Here is a 22316-nt window from a genome sequence, read left to right as displayed (position 1 = left end):
TCCCTATTTCATGTTGATTTCTGCGACTTCTAAGGAGAAGTTTGACACATATATCCTATTAAAGGCGATTACTCTGGAAGACATGTCTCTACACAGAGACCAGTGGATCTCTGGACTATTCGTCATCTAATGCATAAAGAAGTGTCTTTGATCAGAGTTAAAAGATCCATCGGCATATGGGTATTGCAACAAGACATTAGGAATAATTTTATTACCACATCATTTTAGTAGAATGATGGTAATAATTTCCTCCCTAGGGCCTAAGACCTATCTAGTTACTGGTTCTTACCCTGTTAGCAATGCCAGTTATTGATTATTTCTTCAGGAGTGGGGTTCAAGTCAATTGGAAGGTGTTTGGTTACTTCTGTAACATCCTGCCACTATAGTACCAATGAACATATCTTTCCAGTACAGTCATTTTATAGCTCCCAGGGTTATCATCTGCATTAATGCTAATGCTTACTTTCTCCCTTAGTAGTGTGCATAATACCTTCCAGCACTATAAAAGTTAGCTAGTTGGATTGATACTTCACAATTGGGAATCTCATTGCTAGCCTGGAGAGGGGTAGATACGAGTCCCATGCCTAGCTGAGAAATTAATGGTACTTGATAGCTGCTGGAAGAGGAAAGGTTTATTTCCTTTAAGGACATGACCCCTGGTTTGTCTACCATCCTTTGAGGCAGACCCTGCATTCAAGAGTATTTGGGCAACTTAGCAAGGTGAACTGAACTCAGTGGGATTAAACTAGAAGATGAGAAAATAGGAATTTGGGCAGTTAGCAAGTGAGGGTGGATCTGGAATAAGTTAGATGAATATGATCAAACAAAATATGTTTTAGGAACTTCTCAAAGAACTCCTTTAAATACATTTAAAAGATTCATGATGAGGAAAGAGGAGAAATTTCATGTTTCTATTTCACAATATCTCTTTCTGTTTTTTCCATAGCTGTATCATCTCTTAAATGGCAATTTCTTTTGGAAAGTTTTCAGCATTGATCAATGAGCAAACTGTAATCAATTATTAACCTAATAAAATTCCATTAATAATTAGCCATTTTGAAGTTATGAAAAGATTTACATGGAGTTAAATATTGTCTAAGAGTTAAGGAAATTAAAATATTTTTTCTACAGCTGTCAGACCAAAGATAGAATATTTTAAAGCAGTCTATAAAATATTTAAACAACAGAATTAATTGAGCCAAAGTTAACAACATTTGGAGAGCAAGGTAATAGTGGAGACATATAATGCACTATGTTATGGGGTTGTTTGGATCACAGATAGCTCCAGGATTTATTAGCAGAGATGTGTAACTCACAGCTACAAGCAGTGGCTGGAATAGGTAAAGCTCACAGCATATTTGCAGTGACGTTGATAAAACCAGCATTTAGATTTTGGCATATTCTGAAAAGAAAATTATGGTTACATGGTGCTACTGCCAATTATCTGAATAGTAGTGACAGTCAAAGCAAATGAATAGAAAGTCAAGCTGGTCATTTCTCTCACAGTACTGGCTTTTCAGTGCCAGGGGCTTGAGTTCCTAATCAGAATTTCTTGATTCCTGTGTTCAGCCAGGACGAAGCTTCAATTCCCTCACTTGAAGTCTGTCACCATGTGCCCAACCTTCCCATCTGTGGGATTCACTTCTAAGACTCAGTGGCTTTAAGAAGATGGGGGATATTGATCAAAGGTAAGCAAAGTTATAAGAAATTGTCATATGCACTTATTATTGGAGACAAATATGCATTTAAAGATGTTAAGATGGACTCTTTACATAAAATTTCCTTAGTTTATATTTCAAGTCACTATCTCAGTTACTCTACAAGTTCCACTGCTGCAGAAACATCTTACTGTTATAACACAAGGAAAGAAAAATCTCTCACTGGGAAGTTGTAGCAGCCCATCAGCATTTCTTACAAATTACACGTGGACTACTGCCACCTTTCATCACTCTGTCAGTACAGCTTAGGTGCGGACCATTACTTTGTCTCTCTTGGCATGTTTCAACCACTCGTTAAACTTATCTTACTCTTAAGTCCTTTCTTCTTTCAAACTCTTCTTGTGTAAAACATCAGAAAAGATCTTTCTAACATAGTCATTAGAATTTGTTGACTAATCTATAAAGGTTTTTGCTTTATCATTTTCAACTTGACTCCCATGAAAAGACAAGACCTCTGTTAAGAGTATCACCAGCCACCATGGTGTTGTGTACAGCAATGTAAGAGTAGAAGAATAACTAAGACATCATCCATCTACCCTCAGGAGAATCTGGCTCCATGAGAGTGGTGGACTTTCCTGGAATGCCATCAAGACAAAGAGGCACTCAATAAGTGAAAGATGGAGTTAATATATACAACTCCAAATCCCAGAGCTGTAAGATGTGGGGCACATGGACCACCTCATTTTCTTTACAGATGTGCAGGTAGCTATTTAAATGCTCTCTTCTGCCAAGCTAACATGATTCCTAATTGAACTTTCATCTTTCAAGGAGCTTAGGCTTGATAATTGTTTGATTTTACTTTATAAGTCTGTTTTACAACCGACAAAAAATTACTTATCTAGAACACAAATGTTCCCGTACATGGAGTTTGGAAGTTATGGGTGAGAACTAAGGAGAAAGAATAACTTCCACTGTGTGTGTGTCTGTGTGTGTGTGTGTGTGTGTGTGTGTGTGTGTGTGTGTGTGTGTAAAACAAGTGCATTGTCTTAGCCACTTACAAATCCTCTCTTTAGCAGAGATGCTGTGATCTAGACAAGGAAAGACCTTTTCTGTTATTACATAGCCAGTTATATTCATAAGCAAAGTCCTGATAATACTGTACTTTCCCCTTGACTGCCCTGTTTTTAGAATCAAAGTGTGGCAGGGTGTGGGGCCATATATCTGGAAACCCAAAAGTTGGGAGATAGAGGAGTCTGAGGCCCATAACTTCTGGATGAGACAGTACAACACTTTATTTAAACAAAACAAACTCTAACAACTTCTGAAACCCCATGGTTATCGCCTATTCATGGCATAGCAAGGACAGTGGCTACCCTATACACAGGAATTGTTCTTTCAGGAACACCACTGGATGGGATTCTGTGTGCTCCTTCCCTAGGGCCTCTCGTTTTGCTGTTCTTCATTTTATCTTGGAACTATAATAATTTGTCTCCTACCTCTGGTTGTTCTGGGCATCATTTAATTCATTAAGGATTTTTCCATATTTTAAGAACCTTTTAGTTTTGGGGATTCAACCAAACGGTGTGACTGAACACCAACTGGGGGGGGGGTCACACACTTATTCTCTTTAATTTCTAAGGCAGAATTGGAATTAGAAGTTTTGTGCATGAGGATGTGCACTGCTTTATCGAAACATTATTTTTTCTCCACCAAACTCAAATGTTAAATGCACTCATTCTCAGCCGAAGTTTTAGAAAGCCAAATTGCACGGTTTGAGAGTGAAAAATCAAAGTATCATTTTAGGATATGTCAGGTACAATTCTAAATGTGTATGTAAGGGCTTGTGGTCTGCTAAGTGCAGACCCAAGCTGGCTCTAAAGTTAACATTCCCCCAGACTACAGAGACTCAGGCAAGGCTCGTGTGTACTTCAGAGGGCTGCGGAGACATAGTTGTTCCATGACTTTGGTGTTTATCTGGATAAACACTGGGCTTTACCAGTGCAGGGTGATCTACTAGCTTTGCTTCCTCTCTGCATCTGCAAGTGAGTAAATACATTAAGTACGTTTCTCTTTCCAGTCTAGCAGAGGCGATTTGATTGTGCTGATGAACACACAAAAAAGTCTCATTCTATTTTCATGATTTACTTCTGAAACAACCTTTGTATGAAACCTAATTTCTTTTCTCTGTTCTCATTTACTTGGTGACCACATGACTCAATGTTTCCTCTTCTGTTGCGATTCATGAAGGATTTATCACTAGGCATTTTGTGATCACAGACATCCCAGAAGGCCACCCTGCTTTATAAACCTTACCTAACTTGCTACTAGAACTGTTAACAGCATCTTCACAAACATAATGCCTTTTTATGAAAAAGCAACAAAATCATCACATAAAAGAAATCTCTTATTATGGGCTTCAAAGGGGTAGAAACTGGTATCTGAGAAATGTATGAAGCAGAAACAGATGAAAGGAGATACAATCAGAAAGGAAATGTGCCCATGATTAATCAAAGACAAATAATTCCATCATTGAAAAATGAATCAGTATTTAAGGTTTTATTCTATTCTTTTACACCAGAATTCTGCAAGACTTTGAACTCTCAGCACTGGAAATAAAAGGACATAAAATTTTCACTCGGGATCTTTTTTCTTTTTTTTTGTAAAGCAGAATTCTATACTTAAAAGCATATAGTAATTGTTCCTTATTGCCTCCCAGATGAAAGCCCAGGTTCCTGCACCTGGCCCCAGAAGACCTGCATAGCTGGAGTTCCCTTCTCTCATCTTCTTAAAGTCTTAACAAGAATCATGAGCTCTGGTTAGCCACACCTGGTCTCTCTCTGTCCATCAAATTCTTTCTTTTTACCTCCTGTTAAAGCATCTTAATGTCCAAGAGCCTGTTAATGTCCATAAACTACTGTCATCAAGTTCCTAATATCTAAACACAGAGAAGCAGATATTTGACTGAAGTTAAGTCCATATCTTCAACCGACTTTTATTTCTCACCCCTGCTCGAGGTTGTATCTCCCTTCCCTGAGAACTTCCACCAGGTACACCTCCAGTGCTTGCTTCCAGTCCACTGTGGCATCCTGAACTGTTTCTTTGACACAGTAATAGCTGAGAAACTCCCCCCCCCCAAGAATAAAAAGGCAGATTTTAGTTCTTTTAACATTCCCCACGGGCCTAAGAAACCAAAGGGAGGCTGGGGGCATAACTTAGGTGGTAATATGCTTACCAGAAATGTATGAAGACCTGAGTTTGAGCTCCCTGAACTCCTATTAAAACAAACTAACAAAAAGGTGGTGGTATGTTCTTATAATCCTAGGACTGAGGATACATATGTATCCCTAGGACTTATTAGGCAGTCAGCTAAGCCTTATTGGCAAACTCCAGGCCAATGAGAGACCCTGTCTCAAAAAAGTAATAATATTTAGTAATTATTCCATGTAATGATACTTCAGGGACTGAGTCTGGACCCTACATGCATACACACATATGAATACATGCACTCACCTATGCAGGCACACACATGAATATATGTACTCACCAATATATGCACTCATGAGAACATATGCAGGCAGGCACACATATGACCTACATGGTTTTGATAGCATAGAATTATGTGATATATTCACAGACGAATAGATATTATTCAAAGAAAGGATGCATTTCTGTCTTGAGGTTTAACTGGGAAACTGGGAGAGATTAACTAATTACTGTTGGCAAGAGTTTTCTTAATGGAAATTTCAAGTGGCCAGGAGACACTAAACTCCACAGTCAGAGTCTTCCTCAAGTGGCTTTTCTCACCTACAGTTAGCATTTATATTTTGGATACAGCTTTAATATCTATAAAAATCATAAAATTATTTTTTATGGAGAGAGTACTCCAAAATAACTGCAGTGAGCCTCTCCATAGTGGCAGTCTGAAACCCCAGAATAGGAGGGCCTCAGGGAGAGAATTCACTTAAGGAAAAGATGCGGTGGAGATGCTCAAAACAAGCCTCTATACACACCATCATCTCAAAATGTTTGTTTATATTTACAGTATGCAACACACTTCTTATTTTATTTCTTTCTTTGTTCTGGTTTATTTAATTATCAGTTCTTACAACCCCAATTTCCATCCTGTTACAAAGGTGAAGAAACCAGACTAGAATGTTGTGGTAATCACTGGGAAGATGTCTCAGTGAGGAAGAGTACTTGCTGCACAAATACCTATGTTTAAATACCTACACATAAGTAAAATCCCGGGCGTATCTGTATTCCTTGAACCCCTGTACTAGGAAAAGTGCAAAGACAGGAGGATCCTAGCAGCTGATTGACTGCCATCCTTGCTTGCATTTTAGATAGATACTGCATCTTGATGAAGCGTCGTGGAGAGTGGGGAACAGGACACCCACATCCTCCCTCCTCTGACCTCCATAGCTATATAGGGACATAACACTTCCCCACATGTACATATGCATATGGCATATAAACACATAAATTCATATGTACAGCCATGAGCAAACACACCTAGACCTGTGGCGAGAAGGCTGTGTGGAAACTGAGGCGCGGTTAACAAACCCAACTAAGATCTGGGGCCCAAATTCATCACAGAGCTTATGGGAAATCATGTGAATGGCAGAATTACCCATGCCTTAGCTAATGAAATAGAGGTTCTGTTCTCATTGATCACTGCAGAACTCTGAACAAATGAATGTAACTGCTGCTGAACCTTGGTACAATGGAATAATTTCTTATGCAGTAACATAGATCAGGAATGAAAGGACACCAGGAAGCTGAAAACCAAACAGACAAGTAAAATAGATAACCTTTTGTGGAAAAATTAAGATGCAAAGGCAAGCTGTTGACTCATTCTTCTGTATTGTGGACCTGTTGATCTCTCTGTGCATATCCCCCTATTGTTCTTTTATCAGCTCTTCTATCACTTATCTTATGACTCATTTTAACAATGCTTCTGTTCACTTATGGTAAGATTATGTTACCACATTACTATTACCATCCTCCTCCTCTTCCACATCATCATCATTAGCAGCAGCAGCGTCCCACCATCATCATTATCATCATCACCATCACAATCATCATTAGAGTCATTGCCATCACAATCATCATTGTCATCATCACCATCACAGTCATCAACATCATCATCATTTCTATCATCACCATCATAGCCACCGCCACCATTATCATCATCAATACCAATACAGTTTGCCAACAAAAAACTTCCAAAAAGCAAAAAGTTCCATATATGAGTGGAAAAGAGGATGCATTTTCAATTAATTACATTTTTACCCATATTTGGGAATGATTTTTGTTTCTATTTCATTGACTGCTTTTGTCATCTCCTAATTAGTCTTATCTGAAGCTACCATATTTTAAATGTAGCCTATTTGATCTGTATTTACTATCAACACCAGTGGTAGCACTGGTTCTTTAGCACATGTTCTTGAAAGGATTCTAAAGTCTGTATTAATTAATGGATTTGGCACTACAAAGCTTGGCGTTTGTTACCTTTTTTTTGCCACAGTCAAGTTTTCTTTGTAATGGCCTTTTTCTTTAGCTTTTAAATAAATTTTCTGGGTTCTTATGGTGACTTTTAGTCTTACTCTTAAAAACGCATAGCTGTGAACTCTGGCCAAGTGGCCTACAATTCAGACTTGTAGCCAAATACACAGGAAAACATTCAAGGTCATACTTACCTGGTGTGTGTCATTAAGATTGCTACAGAACATTTCTTGATTCCTATTTTATATATTGAGTTGTATACCATGAATAGAGTTGATGAAGAAATAGCTCAGTGGTTAAGAGCATGTATTGCCCTTAGAGAATACCAGGGTTTGGTTACTAGAACCCAGTTGCATTCAGCAATTGGTCTGCCTTGTGGACACCAGTATACACAAGGTACACATGCACTCATACACATAAAATTTTAAAAATAACATGAGCAGACCTGCTAGTTGTTACTTTGTCACATGAGGCCTCATGGGTCTGGTGTTTAATAGTCACTCAGAAAACATGTTGAAACTGAATGAGAATGGTTTGAACACTGATGGTTGCTAAGTTGCCGAGTAGGATGGTCTGTAGTAAATAATAGTACTACTGCAAGTGTCTGGATATTCTGTTGGTTTCCAGAGAATTGTATTTCATCTTATTTCTGCTTATTATCAGGATAATAAAAACATCTCTGCTATTCAGATACTTGGGCATCCACCTGCAAGTTATTTGGACTCCGTAACAGTAATAAAGGCACACAGAATAGTTTTCATACTCAGCATGGCTCTCTGAAATGGTGAATTGTTCAGATGACATATGCAATTAATAATATTTATATAACAAAACTTAGTAGCCTGTTGCTCTTTTGGAAATACAAAATTGATGCTGAAATGTAACATTTTTCCAAAGAGATCTCAGACCCTTTAGGAAAACAAGCATATGTGTATCCAGACATGATATATGTCTCAATGAAATGAAGACTATGTGTACAGAACATAGAGATAAGAAAGTTCTGCAGGAATCACATTGAGGTCATATGAAAATAGATCTGGAAAAGATTTGTGAGAGAAGTAAGCTATTAATAGAGATTGTCTTCCTTACGCTTTAGTGTATGATAAAACACAATGACTAAGCTAATTTATAAAGAAACCTTTTTAATCTCACAAGTTCAGAGGGTTAGGCATGGCAGCAGCAATAGCTTAAAGTTCATATCTTGATCTACAAGTAGGAGACAGGAAAAAACAGTCACACTGATAAAAGTAAATCTTTAAAACCTCAGAGTCTGCCACCTTTGGTTTACTTCCTCAAACATGGCCACATCTCCAGTCACAATCCTTCCCAAATAGTTCCACCAACTACGCACCAGTATTCAAGGATATGAACCTGTAGGGGTCATTCTAATTCAAACCATCATAGCCTTTGAAGATGAAAGCATTTAGAATGAAGTATTCTGGAACCCAACCAGTCTATGACAATTCTTGGTGGGTATTTTATATTGTCGTCAGACTTATATTCCTCCCACAGTCTTCTATGTTGAAGGTCCCCAGCCAAAATATTGTGTGTCAATTGGCTTCCTTGTCCTCTGGCCTGAGGATGAAGTTAACAAGTAGAGACACCATCGATGGAGAAAAGGGAGGAAGAAGAGTGATGTCATGGTACTTCCTGGTTTCCTTCCTGCAGGTTCATAGGAATTAGGCAAATTTCATCAGGAAAACTGCTAAGCAGGCCCTGATTCTGTATGTAATCATCTTTCCTTTTTCTGTATCCATTCTTCATTCCTAGGGGATTGCATTATCATTTGCCATTTATCAACAATCACATCTTTGCAAACACAGTATACCCTGTATTCAATATTATTCAATTATAACTTTGCCCTGCTTTCTTTTCCTTGCTGAAACTTTATTATATATGCTCAAATTTTTCAAGATTTTATCAGCTTTTACCCATGAGAAGTTGTCTGAATGTCCATGATACAAAGCTGCTTATACCTGTTTAATTTGTTCAGGTTCCATTTCTGCTGGAGGCATCTTCCCATCTTCTTGGATGTACGTCCCCTCATCCTTTAGGGCTCACAGTTCAATCACATGATCCAAGGGCACCCTCATGAACCTCAACTTCTTTCCTTTGAGTTTCTGTAACTGCCTTCCATTCATATCTACTAGTTGGAGTCCTTACCACAGTGGTGTACAGGTGATAGATAGATATAGATAGATAGATAGATGGATGGATAGATAGATAGATAGATAGATAGATAGATAGATAGATAGATGAGAAAGAGAGTTTTTACTTGTCTCTCCCCTATTAAAATACCAGTTCCTTTAGGGTAGAAACCATGTCCCCTCAATCTTTATGTAATAATGACTCACATAATTCTCACTGGTTAGATTTATTAACATGATTTAGTGTTTTATTCAGCAATCAATAAAAATCTAAAATTTAATTTGCTCACTTGATTAATTTAAAACAATCTTTTATTTCATATATAAGTTCAAACTGAAAGACAGATTCCTTTAGATAAAAACTTTGTTCTGGTTTAAGCTAGCCTGGTGACCATTCTTTGAGTTTTCCTAGTTTTACAATGTGAATTTCATGATGACTTTAGATGTCTTTAGTTATTTCTATATTGTTGGATGAAATATGTTTCTTTTCTAAAGTCCTTCTTTTAAAAAACTGATGTTGTTAATACATTGGATAGTTTCCTTTCAGAATCCACATAACTGATGTATATCATCCATATGAATAGCACACTTCATGGATGTTTAGTATATGTAAATGAGCATAGGTTCTATAAGATTTTACATCTTGTTCCATTCAATAAAGCATGGCATTAAACTGAACGAGAATGACAACAGAAGGCTAGCAGAGCCTCATTCTGTTCTAATTTATTATACAGAACTTGCAGAGATGAATTTGGTGGTATAGCTAGATTTTTTTGTTTGTGGTTTGTAAAACTCCTTTTAATGTGATACACTCATGTAAATGGGTAAGTCCTTCCCTGTTCTTCAGAAATAAATATCTACTTCACTTGACTATCCCGCTTCAAAGATTACAAAAAGAAACATAGCTCAAGGCAACTTTTCCCTCTCCAAATACTGCTTCCTTTCATATGTCATCCCTTACTAGATTTTATACAATCCAGGAAGAAATTGAAGAGAGAGAAGACTTTGAGTAGCAAACTTTTACTTGTTCAAAGGACTGATGGTTATTGCTTCTAAGACCTACTTGGATTCAACTTCAACTTTATAAATGTCACCACCATGGTTCCTTGTTCTCTGTCTCTGTCTTGGTCTCTGTCACTCTCTCTGTCTTTCAGTCTGTCTGTCTGTCTGTCTGTCTGTCTGTCTCTCTCTCTGTGTGTTTGTGTGTGTGTGTGTGTGTGTGTGTGTATTTGTTAGATTTTAATGGAGTCAAGTGGCATGGTTTCTAAGCCTGGGGTCTTTTGTAGTTGGAACTGCAGGTGAAAATGCCATCAATTTCTTGTTGCCTTGTTTTCAGGAACAAACTAGTTTGATGTTATTTCTTCTTCGATTTTTCCAGGACATCACATTCAATTCTCAACTGTCCTGTTTTTGAAGAAAGATAAGACTTGGGTTTTGATTGAATTTTCCTTGAGATCAGTTATTGCCGAGTTCAGTTTATTAAAGGACTAACGTGGCATCCGTTCAGAATTCTCTGAGGTCATACTCAAGTTCATCTTTGAATTAAAGAAGTTATTTTTTCCTAAATTGTTACTATTGAGTTACATTTGTTTCCTATGCAAGGGGAGGATCAAGTATAAAATCAAAAGTATGTTTTCTTTCACTCTGATATGCCATGCCTTTTCTTTCAGCTTGTAGAGATGCTGAGGTAAAGTTGTTACAATATTTTCATTAAGCTTATTCTCTTACTGTTCTGTTTCTCTTTCTTATCAGCCAGCTACTATACAGACTAGATATTTGTGAAGTGTGATTCTTCAAAGGAAATAATGTTTCCTTTATTTTTGTATTTGAATAGTAGGTCAAGAAGTGTGCTTTGGAACTAAAAAAAATGATGTGATGTGTAGTTGTAGTTCCTTTACCTTGGTTGTTGTAAAAGACCTGGGTCAGGTTTCTAGATGATAGTCTTTGACAGAAACTAATTCATGTTGAAAGATGCTAGAAAGAGAGTGATGTATATACTGAGGTCATAGCACAAGCAAGTTAATATCACACACCTCTACCACTGAACTATGCTATTCAAATAGATTAGGCAACCCAGTTATGTGAAAACATAACACCCATTTTAGAATCAAAAATATGGCTCTGGAAATCCTCCTGTCTGGGATTATGTTGGCTTGTGAATTCATGTTTTCCTAAAAGGTAGAGATTTCAAGGATATCCAATTTTGGAAAATATTCACTCATTGTTACCTCCAGAGTCCCTAAAAACTATTAGGCAATTATCATGAGAATTTAATAAAAACTTAAAACATATGAAGGGGTAGGGTGATGGTTGGATAACGCACTTCTTGTGCAAGTGTTAGAGCCATGGTTTGATATGGTTCTGGGCTCACGTAAGTCTGGGGGCACATTTTTAACTTCAGTGTCTCGGGGACAGAAACATGTAAAGCCTGGCTAACTACACTAGCTAAACTGTAGTGAAATCTGGATACAGAAAGCAAATCTGCCTCAAGGAATAAAGTGAGTTGAAATCTACAAAGATAACCAAAGCCAATTTCTACCTGTACCCACATACATGCAAGTATTTGGCACAAAGGAATATATACCATGCCTAAACACATGCACACTAAAAAGTAAATAAATGAAATCATATACAAGAGAAGTTGTAAGACTTAAGTAAACAAATTAGATGTCAAATCTCTGCTTAGAACTATATAGTGGTATCCACTTATTTGGTTAAATGAAATACAATCCATTTAGCTTAGCATTCAAGGCTCACAACAGTCTATTTTTTTATTTCCTCACCACAACATTTTCTCTTTCATCAACTTTGTACATATGTTCCAAGCTGTTCTGCCAGCAATGGTCTTCACAACCATTGAGTATTCTCTGATTGATCTTTTATATTTTATTTTTTTATGTTTTTAAGACAGGGTTTCTCTGTATTGCTTTGGATCCTATCCTGGAACTAGCTCTGTAGACCAGGCTGGTTTCAAATGCACAGAGATCTGCCAGCCTCTTTCTCCAAGTGCTAGGATTAAAAGCGTGTGCCACCAACACTTGGTTTCTCTGATAATTCTTAAGTTTGTGTTTTTTCGCAGGTGTTTTCCTGACATGTGTTACTTTTGCTCTAAAGTGGGAACTCTGACATATGAGGTACTTTAAATGGATGCCCGGAAATCAAGTAGTTTTTTTCCCCATTGCTTTTCTAAGAACACAATTTATTTTTCTGATAAGTAATGTTCCTGTTCCAAAGAATGCATTGATACTTCCTGGTAGATTAGCTAGGCTACATGGTGACCTATCCCTCTTCTGGCTCTTCACTGGGTGTCTTTGCTGATTATTTTGACAATATCTCATATTTCTGTCCCCAGACTCCAAAATACAGACTGTTCCCATGAGGCACGGAAGCGTTTTCTACCAAATCATCTCCAATAACTTTGTCCCCGCCCCCAATTCTGGTGTCTTTAGACTATGAGTTTCTTAAAAGCCAGATCTATATTCCTTCTTGCTTGGTTTTTCACACCCTGAATTGTCTATGGGACTCCACTGTACATATTTTACTTCTCATATCACCTCATGCCTGCACCTGTTCTTGCATTGCCTCTCTTTTCATTCTGTTCTTAGAACCTGATACTATTTAGGGCTTTTAATTACATGTTGTCATGTGGTCGACTTTGTAAGAAGACATGTGTGTGTGTGTGAGTGTGTGAGATTAGTGTGTGTGTAAGTGTGTATAAGTGTGTGTGTGATGTGTGTATGTGTGTGTGAATGAGTGTGTGAGAGTTTGTGTATGTAAGTGTATAAGTGTGAGTGTATATGTGTGTGAATAACTGAGAGTTTGTGTGGGTATAAGTGTGTGTGTGTGTGTGTATGTGTATGTGTGTGTGTGTGTACATGGTATTGCTGATACAGAAAATCAGACATATATTACTTCTTCCAAGGAAAAGCACCTTGGATCCTCACCTAATGCTAGTTGAGAAGACTTAATGACCAACATTATTTCTCTTATTATCTTTTGTTCTTCCTTCTAAAGGGTGTTTTAGGTGACTCACCGATTCCACTTTTGATCATTTTGTTATCTTCTATCCATTTATAACCTAGTTTCTTTTTAGAATTATATATCTTTGTACATCCCATTCAGACCACAGCATTTACACCTTGAGGATAACTTACTATCAGTGGTGGTTTGAATATGAACGGCCCCTAGTGGCTCATATATTTGAATATTTATTCATCAGGGAGTGGTACTATTTAATAGGGATTCAGAGGTATGATCTTGTTAGGATAGGTGTGTCCTTTTTGGAGGAAGTTTTCACTGAGGGTGGCCTTTGAGGTTTCAGAAGCCCAAGTTAGGTGCTGTGGCTCTGTCTCTTCTTTCTGCTAGTGGGTCTAGATGTAGAATTCTCAACTCCTTCTCCAGCACCATGGCTACTTGTATTCTGACCTGCTCCCTGCCGTGACAACAATGGGCTAAACCTCTGAAACTGGAAGAAAACTCTAATTAAATACTTTCCTTTTTTAAGAGTTGCTGTGGTTATGGCATCAACTCAGTGACAAAACAGTGACCAAGTCACTATCTAAGGATGCTTTCACTGCCGATGATTATTTTTATTTGGTTTGGAATTCCACACCATGACCTCACATTCAATACATTTAAATGGAACTTCTGTGATTATTTCTTAAGCCCTTACTAGCCCCTTGTCCTAATACCTTAAATACTAATTTTCAGACTTTACTTTGGTCTATTTTGGTGACTTATTAGTTTTTCCTTTTAGCTTTTCTCCAGGGGACATCAATTTCACACCATCACAAGCACAGGTGTAACTTCTGCTCTTATAATTCCCACCCACACTCCTAACTCTATTCTATCACCTGATAACACCATATTAAGGCACTAATGGCTGGAGTTTGAAAGATCGAGTGTTAAAAGCATAATTAGAGACTTAAGGGAAACAAATTGTACCCATAAAATTTAGAATTAATTTCAGAAAATAGGGCAATTGAAACACCTTGTGCAATCTGAAATGACTTTTCTAAACCAGTGGCTGCACTAGAAAGCAGCCCTGTCCTTGTTTCTATTTTCTTCCAAGTTCCTTCCAAGAATAAAAGAAGGGCAGTGGGGAAGTTTTGGCAAACAGAAATGAATATTTTCTGTCAGAATGCCAGTGGCAGACATCTCACCTTAACATCAAGCTTCCTTTCTTTAGTGGGTGTGGGAAATGGAATGAAGACTGTGGATGAGGACAATCAATAAAATAACCTTAGATGAGTGTAATATGAGCTTTCTAGCCTGGCTGGTCCTGCTGCCCTTCTCTGCCCCAAATGAAACTCACAGACGTCATATTAGTAAAAAGCTGTTGATCAGTAACTACGGTTTCTTATTTTTCTTATTGACTAGTTCTGTCTTAATTATTAACCCATTTTCTGTTAATCTAAGTATTTCCACGTGGTCTTATCTTAACGGAGAAGGGTATAAGTGCCTGTTACTCCTCTGGCATACCTAGAGTTGGTGGACTTTACACTAAACTCTGTCCCCTCATGAATACCAGAGCTACGTGGCTACTCTACCCTGGTTTTTTCTTGATCAAGTCTTATACTACCAAGGCAGAAAACAAATATGAGAGAGAGAGAGAGAGAGAGAGAGAGAGAGAGAGAGAGAGAGAGAGAGAGAGAGAGAGAGAGAGAGAGAGGAAGCATAACCACAACAGGCATTGTACTGTACTTAACTGTAGGTAAAAAAAAGAATAAGTTGCCACTTGGAATTTCAGGGGCTTGTTGTGGAGTATGGGAAGAAGCATAGAGCTTGTTATTATCATTAATAGGGTGCTAGAGGATATTAACAGGCCTAATTCTTCCTCTTTGTAGCTCATATGATCACTCTTAAGTTTTTTCTTTTATTCTCAACCTTCCTACCCTTGAAATAAGAAAGTGAGCATTTATTTGTAGAGTGCTTGAATGCATTTATAAACTATAGATAATGCATATAAAACTCATGCAGAAGTTCTGACCTGCAGTGGGTGACAAATAATCACATTTAGTTGATATTCAAACAGAAAGTGATTCCATTAGTTCAAAATTCATTTCGAACAAAATTCAAGGCTTTAGCATTCTCAGACTAATGTCATTTCTTATATCCTATGTGTTGTACAAAGAGTTACCAATGAAGTTCATGACCGGATCAGGAAACATTGACCTTGAGATTAGAAATTGTGGACAAAGGTACTAATTATGTTTGTGTCTGTGTGCATGTTTGGAAAACTTGGGACAGCAAAATTTGTGAGATAAGGTTGCTAAGGTTAGTTTGACAGTGAATGTCTTAAAAATATGAATAAAAAACAGGCAAATGTAGAACTACACAGTTTTACAAAAGATTAACAATACAGATTTCTTCTCTGGCTAGACTTATAAAGGAGTATTTTTCTCAAATGTCGTATTCCCTGGAGTCTTGGTTGCCTTTCTTCTTGTGTAGTTGTAGCAAAACGAAAATAACAAAGAAAATCTCTAAAATACAAATTTGAAGCAACCCAAAGGAGGCCCTAAATGTGTCACATTCATCTTTGAATAAGACCTGTGTCTTTGGAGAAATCTAAAAAAAACAATTTTTGCTTGGTATATTCTTTTGGTGAACACATCTACTGATTACAGAACAGTGTCCCTTTGAAATTCATGTTTCTTATGCTTGAACATGAAAGTCCCTATGAGGCTACACACAGAGAGTAAGAGATTTATCTAATGATGAACCCCTGTCCTGGTCATGGAATGTAATCCTGAAATCTTAGGTCATGATCAGCTTGACTATAGAAATAGACCTTGGCAGAAACATATGGTATCTACTATTTTCTCATCTACTGGTCATACTTAGAGGGTTTTTTTATGATGTATGTTTGAATGAATTTATGTCCATTTTCAGAGAATTAGAGAACTGGAGAATATCAGAGCTAGAATATCTGTGACCCCAGTTGTTGTACTTCCTGTTTCAACTAGAACACAACTCAAGGTGATGAGGTAATCAATGAGATGATTTTACTAATTTGAAACTTAACCAGAGCTATAAAATAGGTGCTCTTGGTCAGCCCTGAAAATGTCTAAATAATATAGACTGAGTCCGATTTACTTAAAAGATTTGTATAAACCTACATGTACTGGAAACCATCCTGAGTGAGGTAACCCAGACACAAAAAGACAAACATGGTATGTACTCACTCATATATGGATTTTAGATATTGATCAGGGAAGTGCCAGTCTACAATCCCAGTGCCAGTGAGTCTGGGAAACAAAGAGGTTCCCAAGAGAGATGTATGTTACCCCAGAGAAGTGAAATGAGTCAAGATCTCATGAGCAGATTGGGAACATCCGGGGAGGGGAGAGGGTATCAAGAAAAAGAGAGGGGGAAAAGAGGAGGGGAGAAGAAGACATGTGGTAGCAGGAATATTGAGTCAAGGTAAGAATAGAGGATAGCAGGATGAGAGATACCATAATAGATCGAGTCATTATAGGCTTGAGGAGAGAGCTGACACTAGTGAGATCTCCAGAGATCTACAAGCATAACACCAACTAGCAAACTAAACAATAGTGGAGAGACTACACTAATAGTCCCTCCTTGATAGTGTTGATGACAACCCTATATGCCATCCTATAACCTTCATCCAAGGACTGATGGAAGTAGAGACAGATACCCACAGCTAAACACTGAACTGAACTCCTGGAACCTAGTGACAGAGACAGAGCAGTGATGAACAAAGGGGTCAAAACCATGGTGGTGAAACCCGCAAAGACAGCTGACCTAATAAGGGGGGAGCCCTTGAATCCCAGACTGATGTCTGAGAGGTCAGCAGGAGACTGATCCAGACTCCATGAATGTAGTGCCAGTGAGGAGGCCACAGAAATCACTGGGGCCCTGGGTAGTAGATCAGTGTTTACCATGGTGTATGAATGATCTTTGGGGGCCCATTCCAAATAGAGGGATGCTCTGCTCTCTCAGCCTGGACACATGGGCCTAGGTCCTTCATTGGATGACATGACAGAATTTGGAGATCCCCCCAAGGAGGGCCTCACACTCTCTGGGGAATGATTTGGGGATTGGGTGGGGTCTGGGGGGGGCTGGTGGAGGGACAAGGGAGGAAGGGTGAGAGATGGAGCTACAATTGACATGTGAAGCATTCATTTTTTGCTAATTTAAATAAAATATATATTGAGGAAAAATTTAATAAATAAACCTACAGATATAAGCCCTAGATTATAATATTTAGAAAAGAAAAAGCAGACATGAATTTGAAAGAAAATAAGGAATGGTATCCAGAAGATTATTAAGGAAATAAATGAGAATGAAAAGGCATGTAATTTAAGTTTCAAAAAATGATAAGTAATACAAATACAAGGGGAAAATCAGAATAACAGCTTACGAAATAAAATAAAATTAACCCTAAATATTTTTAAGGGAGAAATAGTTTATTTTACCTCACAATTTTGGCTTATAGCACACCATTATGGGAAAGCCAAGGCAGTGATAACTGTGACTTCTGGTCACATCATATCTATACCCAAGAGCATGGAAAATAAATACGTGCATGATACCTGCTTGGTTGTTTAAAATATTAATTCCAGAAAGTTTCTATTCCAAGCAGGAACACATTATGACTTTCTTGAGCCCAAGGCACTTTAGACTTTATGGATGATGTCTCCTGTATAATATATACATATATTACAATTTATATTTTGTGATCATATTGGAATAAATATGAATGTATAAGTACTATATATTAGTGGTTTTCTTTGACCTAAAAGTTAATTTTAAAAAATTCTGCTTTCAAAGGAAACTAGATGATGTCCGTGAAACACTTAAGTTATTCTGAACCCTGAGCTAATAGTTTAATGGCTAAAAATAGCCCTGAATTTGAAAGCACGTTTGTATTGTTTGAAGGAGCAAGTATAGAAATAGGACAGGGTAGAAATGTTATTGTAGTCTAGATAAGAACTATCTCTAAGAGTTTCCCTTAAAGAAGAATGAGTCTGCATTATCCACCAGCCATCAACAGCCATTAGCTAGTCTTGGAGGGTGTGGCCATTGGTATCTTACCAATCCTCCACAGACATCCCTACACCCATGCACATATGAGCAACACTAAGTGGACTTAATGGGTTATTAAAAATAAAACAAAATACAGACAGAATATTAGGGAGGATAATTTTCTAGGGAAATATGGAGGGAGTTGGAAGGTGGACATAGGGAATGAAAGTCTATATGAGCATAAATCATCACATATGTGTATTGAATTCTCAAGGAACTAGAAATCCCAATTAACTTTAAAACTTTTTTAAGAATCTAGTAGTCATATGTCATGACATACATAAAAGCAAATACTAAGAAAATGTTCTAAATTAGTCTTTCACAGAACACGCAAAATAAATCTCAATTTTCTCTATTAAAACAAGTCTACCTATTGAATTTAACCACCAGAAGGCTAATCAATGTCTCAAAAAAACAGAATATTATCATTTGAATTAATTAGAACATTCACAGTTTACCTGGTCCCAGTCCCACAGAGTGTTACGATGTAAGACCTCAATACTTCACTTACTTACTTTCTTTTTATTACTTAACAGAGGGCCATGTGTGCACACAATCTTTTCCATTTGTCACTCGCTGAGTCATTGATATTAATTACTGAGTTAATGATATTAAGCTGTTCCTACATCAAGGTCATGTATTTGACCTCTGAAGGTGTTTTAGCTAATTCATAGGGGATTCAGATCTGTCCTCTAGGACTGTTATTTCTTCTAATCCCCCCTGTCTACAGAAAGCTCTTTTTATTGAGTCAGGCTGTGATAGGGGAAGTCCTTTTGTGTATTTGTCTCTCTTATTGGTTAATGAATAAAATACTGTTGGCCAATAGGGTAGCAAGATAGGTGGGACTAAGAGAGAAGGAGGATTCTGGGAAATGAGGTCAAGAGTGGGCATCACTATGTGATCCCAGGAAGAGAGAATGCATGAGGTTGTGTCCTCGGTAAGGTAAGAACTTATAAAAATACATATTAGTAGGGAACCAGTGTTCCCTTTCTGTGAGTGCAGGCAAGTTCAATACTTTGGTAGATCTCTTCCTGGTCCTAGTCCTGGTCTTCTGGGTGGAGAAGGAGACTAGGATGCTGGGGTGTGTTAGCTCCCACCAAGAGGAAGAGACTCAGTGGCATCGTCCAGGCACTGGAACAAAGACCCAGAAACAGGCCCTGGTTTTCCTGATGTGGGGATGAAAGAAGGAGAAGAGGAGAAGAGGAAGGGAGAGGAGGACATGGGAGAGCAGGAAGGTTGAGTCAGGGGAAGAATAGAGGAGAACAGGATGAGGGATACCATAATAGAGAGAGCCATTATAAGTTTGAGGAGAAATCTGGCACTAGTGAGATTTTCAGGATGACACCAACTGACAAACTAAGCAATAGTGCCCCTTAAATGCCCCTCCCTGATAATGAGTTCAACTACTTCCTTATATGCCATCCTAGAACCTTCAACCAAAGACAGATGGGAGCAGAGGCAGATACCCACAACTAAACACTGAACTGAACTCCTGGAATCCAGTGACAGAGAGGGAGGACTGATGAGCAAATGGGTCAAGACTAGGCTTGTTTAATCCTTAGAAACATCTGAACTGAACAAGGGAAAGCTCTTTTATTTCTTTGAAAGTCCTTTCCATGGTAGATACAGAGCTGAGGCATAATGAGTATAGGGGATGTCAACAATGTCTAGTTCACTAAGCAAAAATATGGTTTAATGAGACAGTTGTTATCAAATGTTTTGGTAAACAATTAAATGATGGCTCCTATGAGGAGAAGTGTTCGATACAGATGAAGAAGTGTTCAATACAGATGATATTAGGAAGGGTGAATCCTTGGATATGGTACAGAAGAAATGTGGAATAATGAGTATAGGTTTTGATATTAAACAAACCATGTTGAACACTCAGCAGCACTGTCCATAAATGATAGATAAGCCTGCTAAATTCTTTCAACTTGCTTGTAGTTATATATTGTTTATGATCTAATAAAGTTTGCCTAGAGATCAGAATGCAAAGTTACCCACATTCATAGAAGCCAGGCAGTGGTGGTACACACCTTTAATTCTATGACTCAGGAGACAGCAGAGGCAGTTTGATCTCTGTGAGTTCAAGGCTACCCAGGGCTACATGTGAGTTAATCAGTCTAAAGGAAACAGAGCTCATGACTTTAATCCTAGCACTACAGAGGTATATAAGACAGGAACAAGGTCTTAGAGCTGTCCTTAAGTCTTGGGAAATTAGTCTCCAACAACCTTGAGGACAGGATCTTTCCAGCCTTGATAGAGGTAAGATCTCTCTTGTGGCTTGGCCGTTTGCTTTTCTGATCTTCAGTTTGAGCCCCAATATCTATCTCTAGGTTTATATTATTCATACTACACTTGCTGTGCCCATGTTAAACAAAATGTAGATACAGGCATGCAACAAATATGAAATATCTCTGGTAACTTCTAGAACATTCACTCCATGACTGGTATGACAGTAGTTTTCTGGCATGCACTGACAGACAGCTCTGTGGGTTCTGACTGTTCCTAAACCAGCGTGAAGCCCATCCACCAATCATTTATCAAAACAAGGCTCTAACAGGGCTTCTGGTTGTCACTATTTGGCTAGCCAGGCCAGCAGAGTATTTCGAGGATTTACAGCTCTGCCACTGACAGACTGACATCTGGCTCTCAGCTCTGCTTGGGCAGAGGCTCAGCCAAAAGGCTCTGCTACATCCTTCAGCACATTGACCACTTCACCTGGAACCCAGGGCCTGTCTTTTGTCTCCTGACTCTGCTGGCCAGGCCAGTTAATGACAAGGAACTTCATATCCTTTTGTTACTACGTTTGCATTTGTATTCTATTCTGCTTTGCTGTTTTCACCCCTGAAAACAAAAATAAAACCAAACAAGCAGAGGGCCTTGGTTTTTCTCTAGTCACTGTGGAATAAGCAGGATTTAATTGCTGCTGAAAGGATGGTACAGAAGGTTATCCAACAGTGTGAGATCTTATTTGGCGCTGGACTTTGAAGCTGAGAATTATGGATTGTGGAACAAGATACACTGTCTGCTGCTGTCCTAGAGTGGAGAATATAGAATTTAGCAGAAACTGGGTTAGAGCTGATGGGACCTCTCAGGGAGGTCATGGAGAAACTAACTAGCCATCCATAAACCTGTCAGAACAGCTATTTGAAAATGAGAGCTGAGACACCTGTTCTCTATTTCCAAAAACTTCAAATAAAAATAGACAATTCCACATCGTCAGAGATATGAAACGGGCAGCAACTGAGGGCATCAAACTTAGAAATGAAACTGAAGTAAGCTGTCATAGGTCCGAGGAAACACTGTGAAATTGGTAGCCAATCCCAGGCTGCAAAGATGAGGAAGGAATTTATTCTCTGTTTTATCCTAAAGTCACTAAGGAAATTAAAAGTACAAAGAGTTAAGGAAAGGAAGGTAGTGCTGACAACCATTGAGGCAATGCCTCTACCATCTACCCACTTCCAGACTACACCTGCTTTTCATTCCTGGCAAAGCTGGAAGGCATACATATCGTTCTTATCATTCCTTTGCATTTATGCTGAAGAATCAGAGCAGGGACAGCTGTTGAGGTCAAAGAATATCCGCTCCTGCGTGCCTGCAGGCTATTTGGCATTTTATGACGTGGTGTTAGAAATTCCTGTACCCAGAAAACTGCAAGACACACATACAGGGCATCATCCCCCTTGCCATTGTGCTACGGATCAGCTCCTTAGCTGGTCAGTTTTCTCTTCGTCGATAGAAATATGGTAGACAAGCAGGAACTCTTCAAGTGGTGGTATTCCTCAGCTCAGTGCTTCATATAGAGAATGGTGGTTCCACACAAGTGAGGGTGGGAAGCAGCAAGCACTGTCCTCCAGTGTTATAGTTCCTGATCAGGCTTTGGATGTTATTACTGGGCACTCAACTCTGTTACAGCTCATGGTGTTAGAATTCAAATCTATCTGTCCTTGGTTGA

The sequence above is a fragment of the Mesocricetus auratus genome, unplaced genomic scaffold (assembly GCF_017639785.1).
Source record: "Mesocricetus auratus isolate SY011 unplaced genomic scaffold, BCM_Maur_2.0 Super-Scaffold_100024, whole genome shotgun sequence".
NCBI lineage: Eukaryota > Metazoa > Chordata > Mammalia > Rodentia > Cricetidae > Mesocricetus > Mesocricetus auratus.
The sequence above is the reverse complement of the archived record's forward strand: the minus strand, read 5'-3'. Positions refer to the sequence as shown.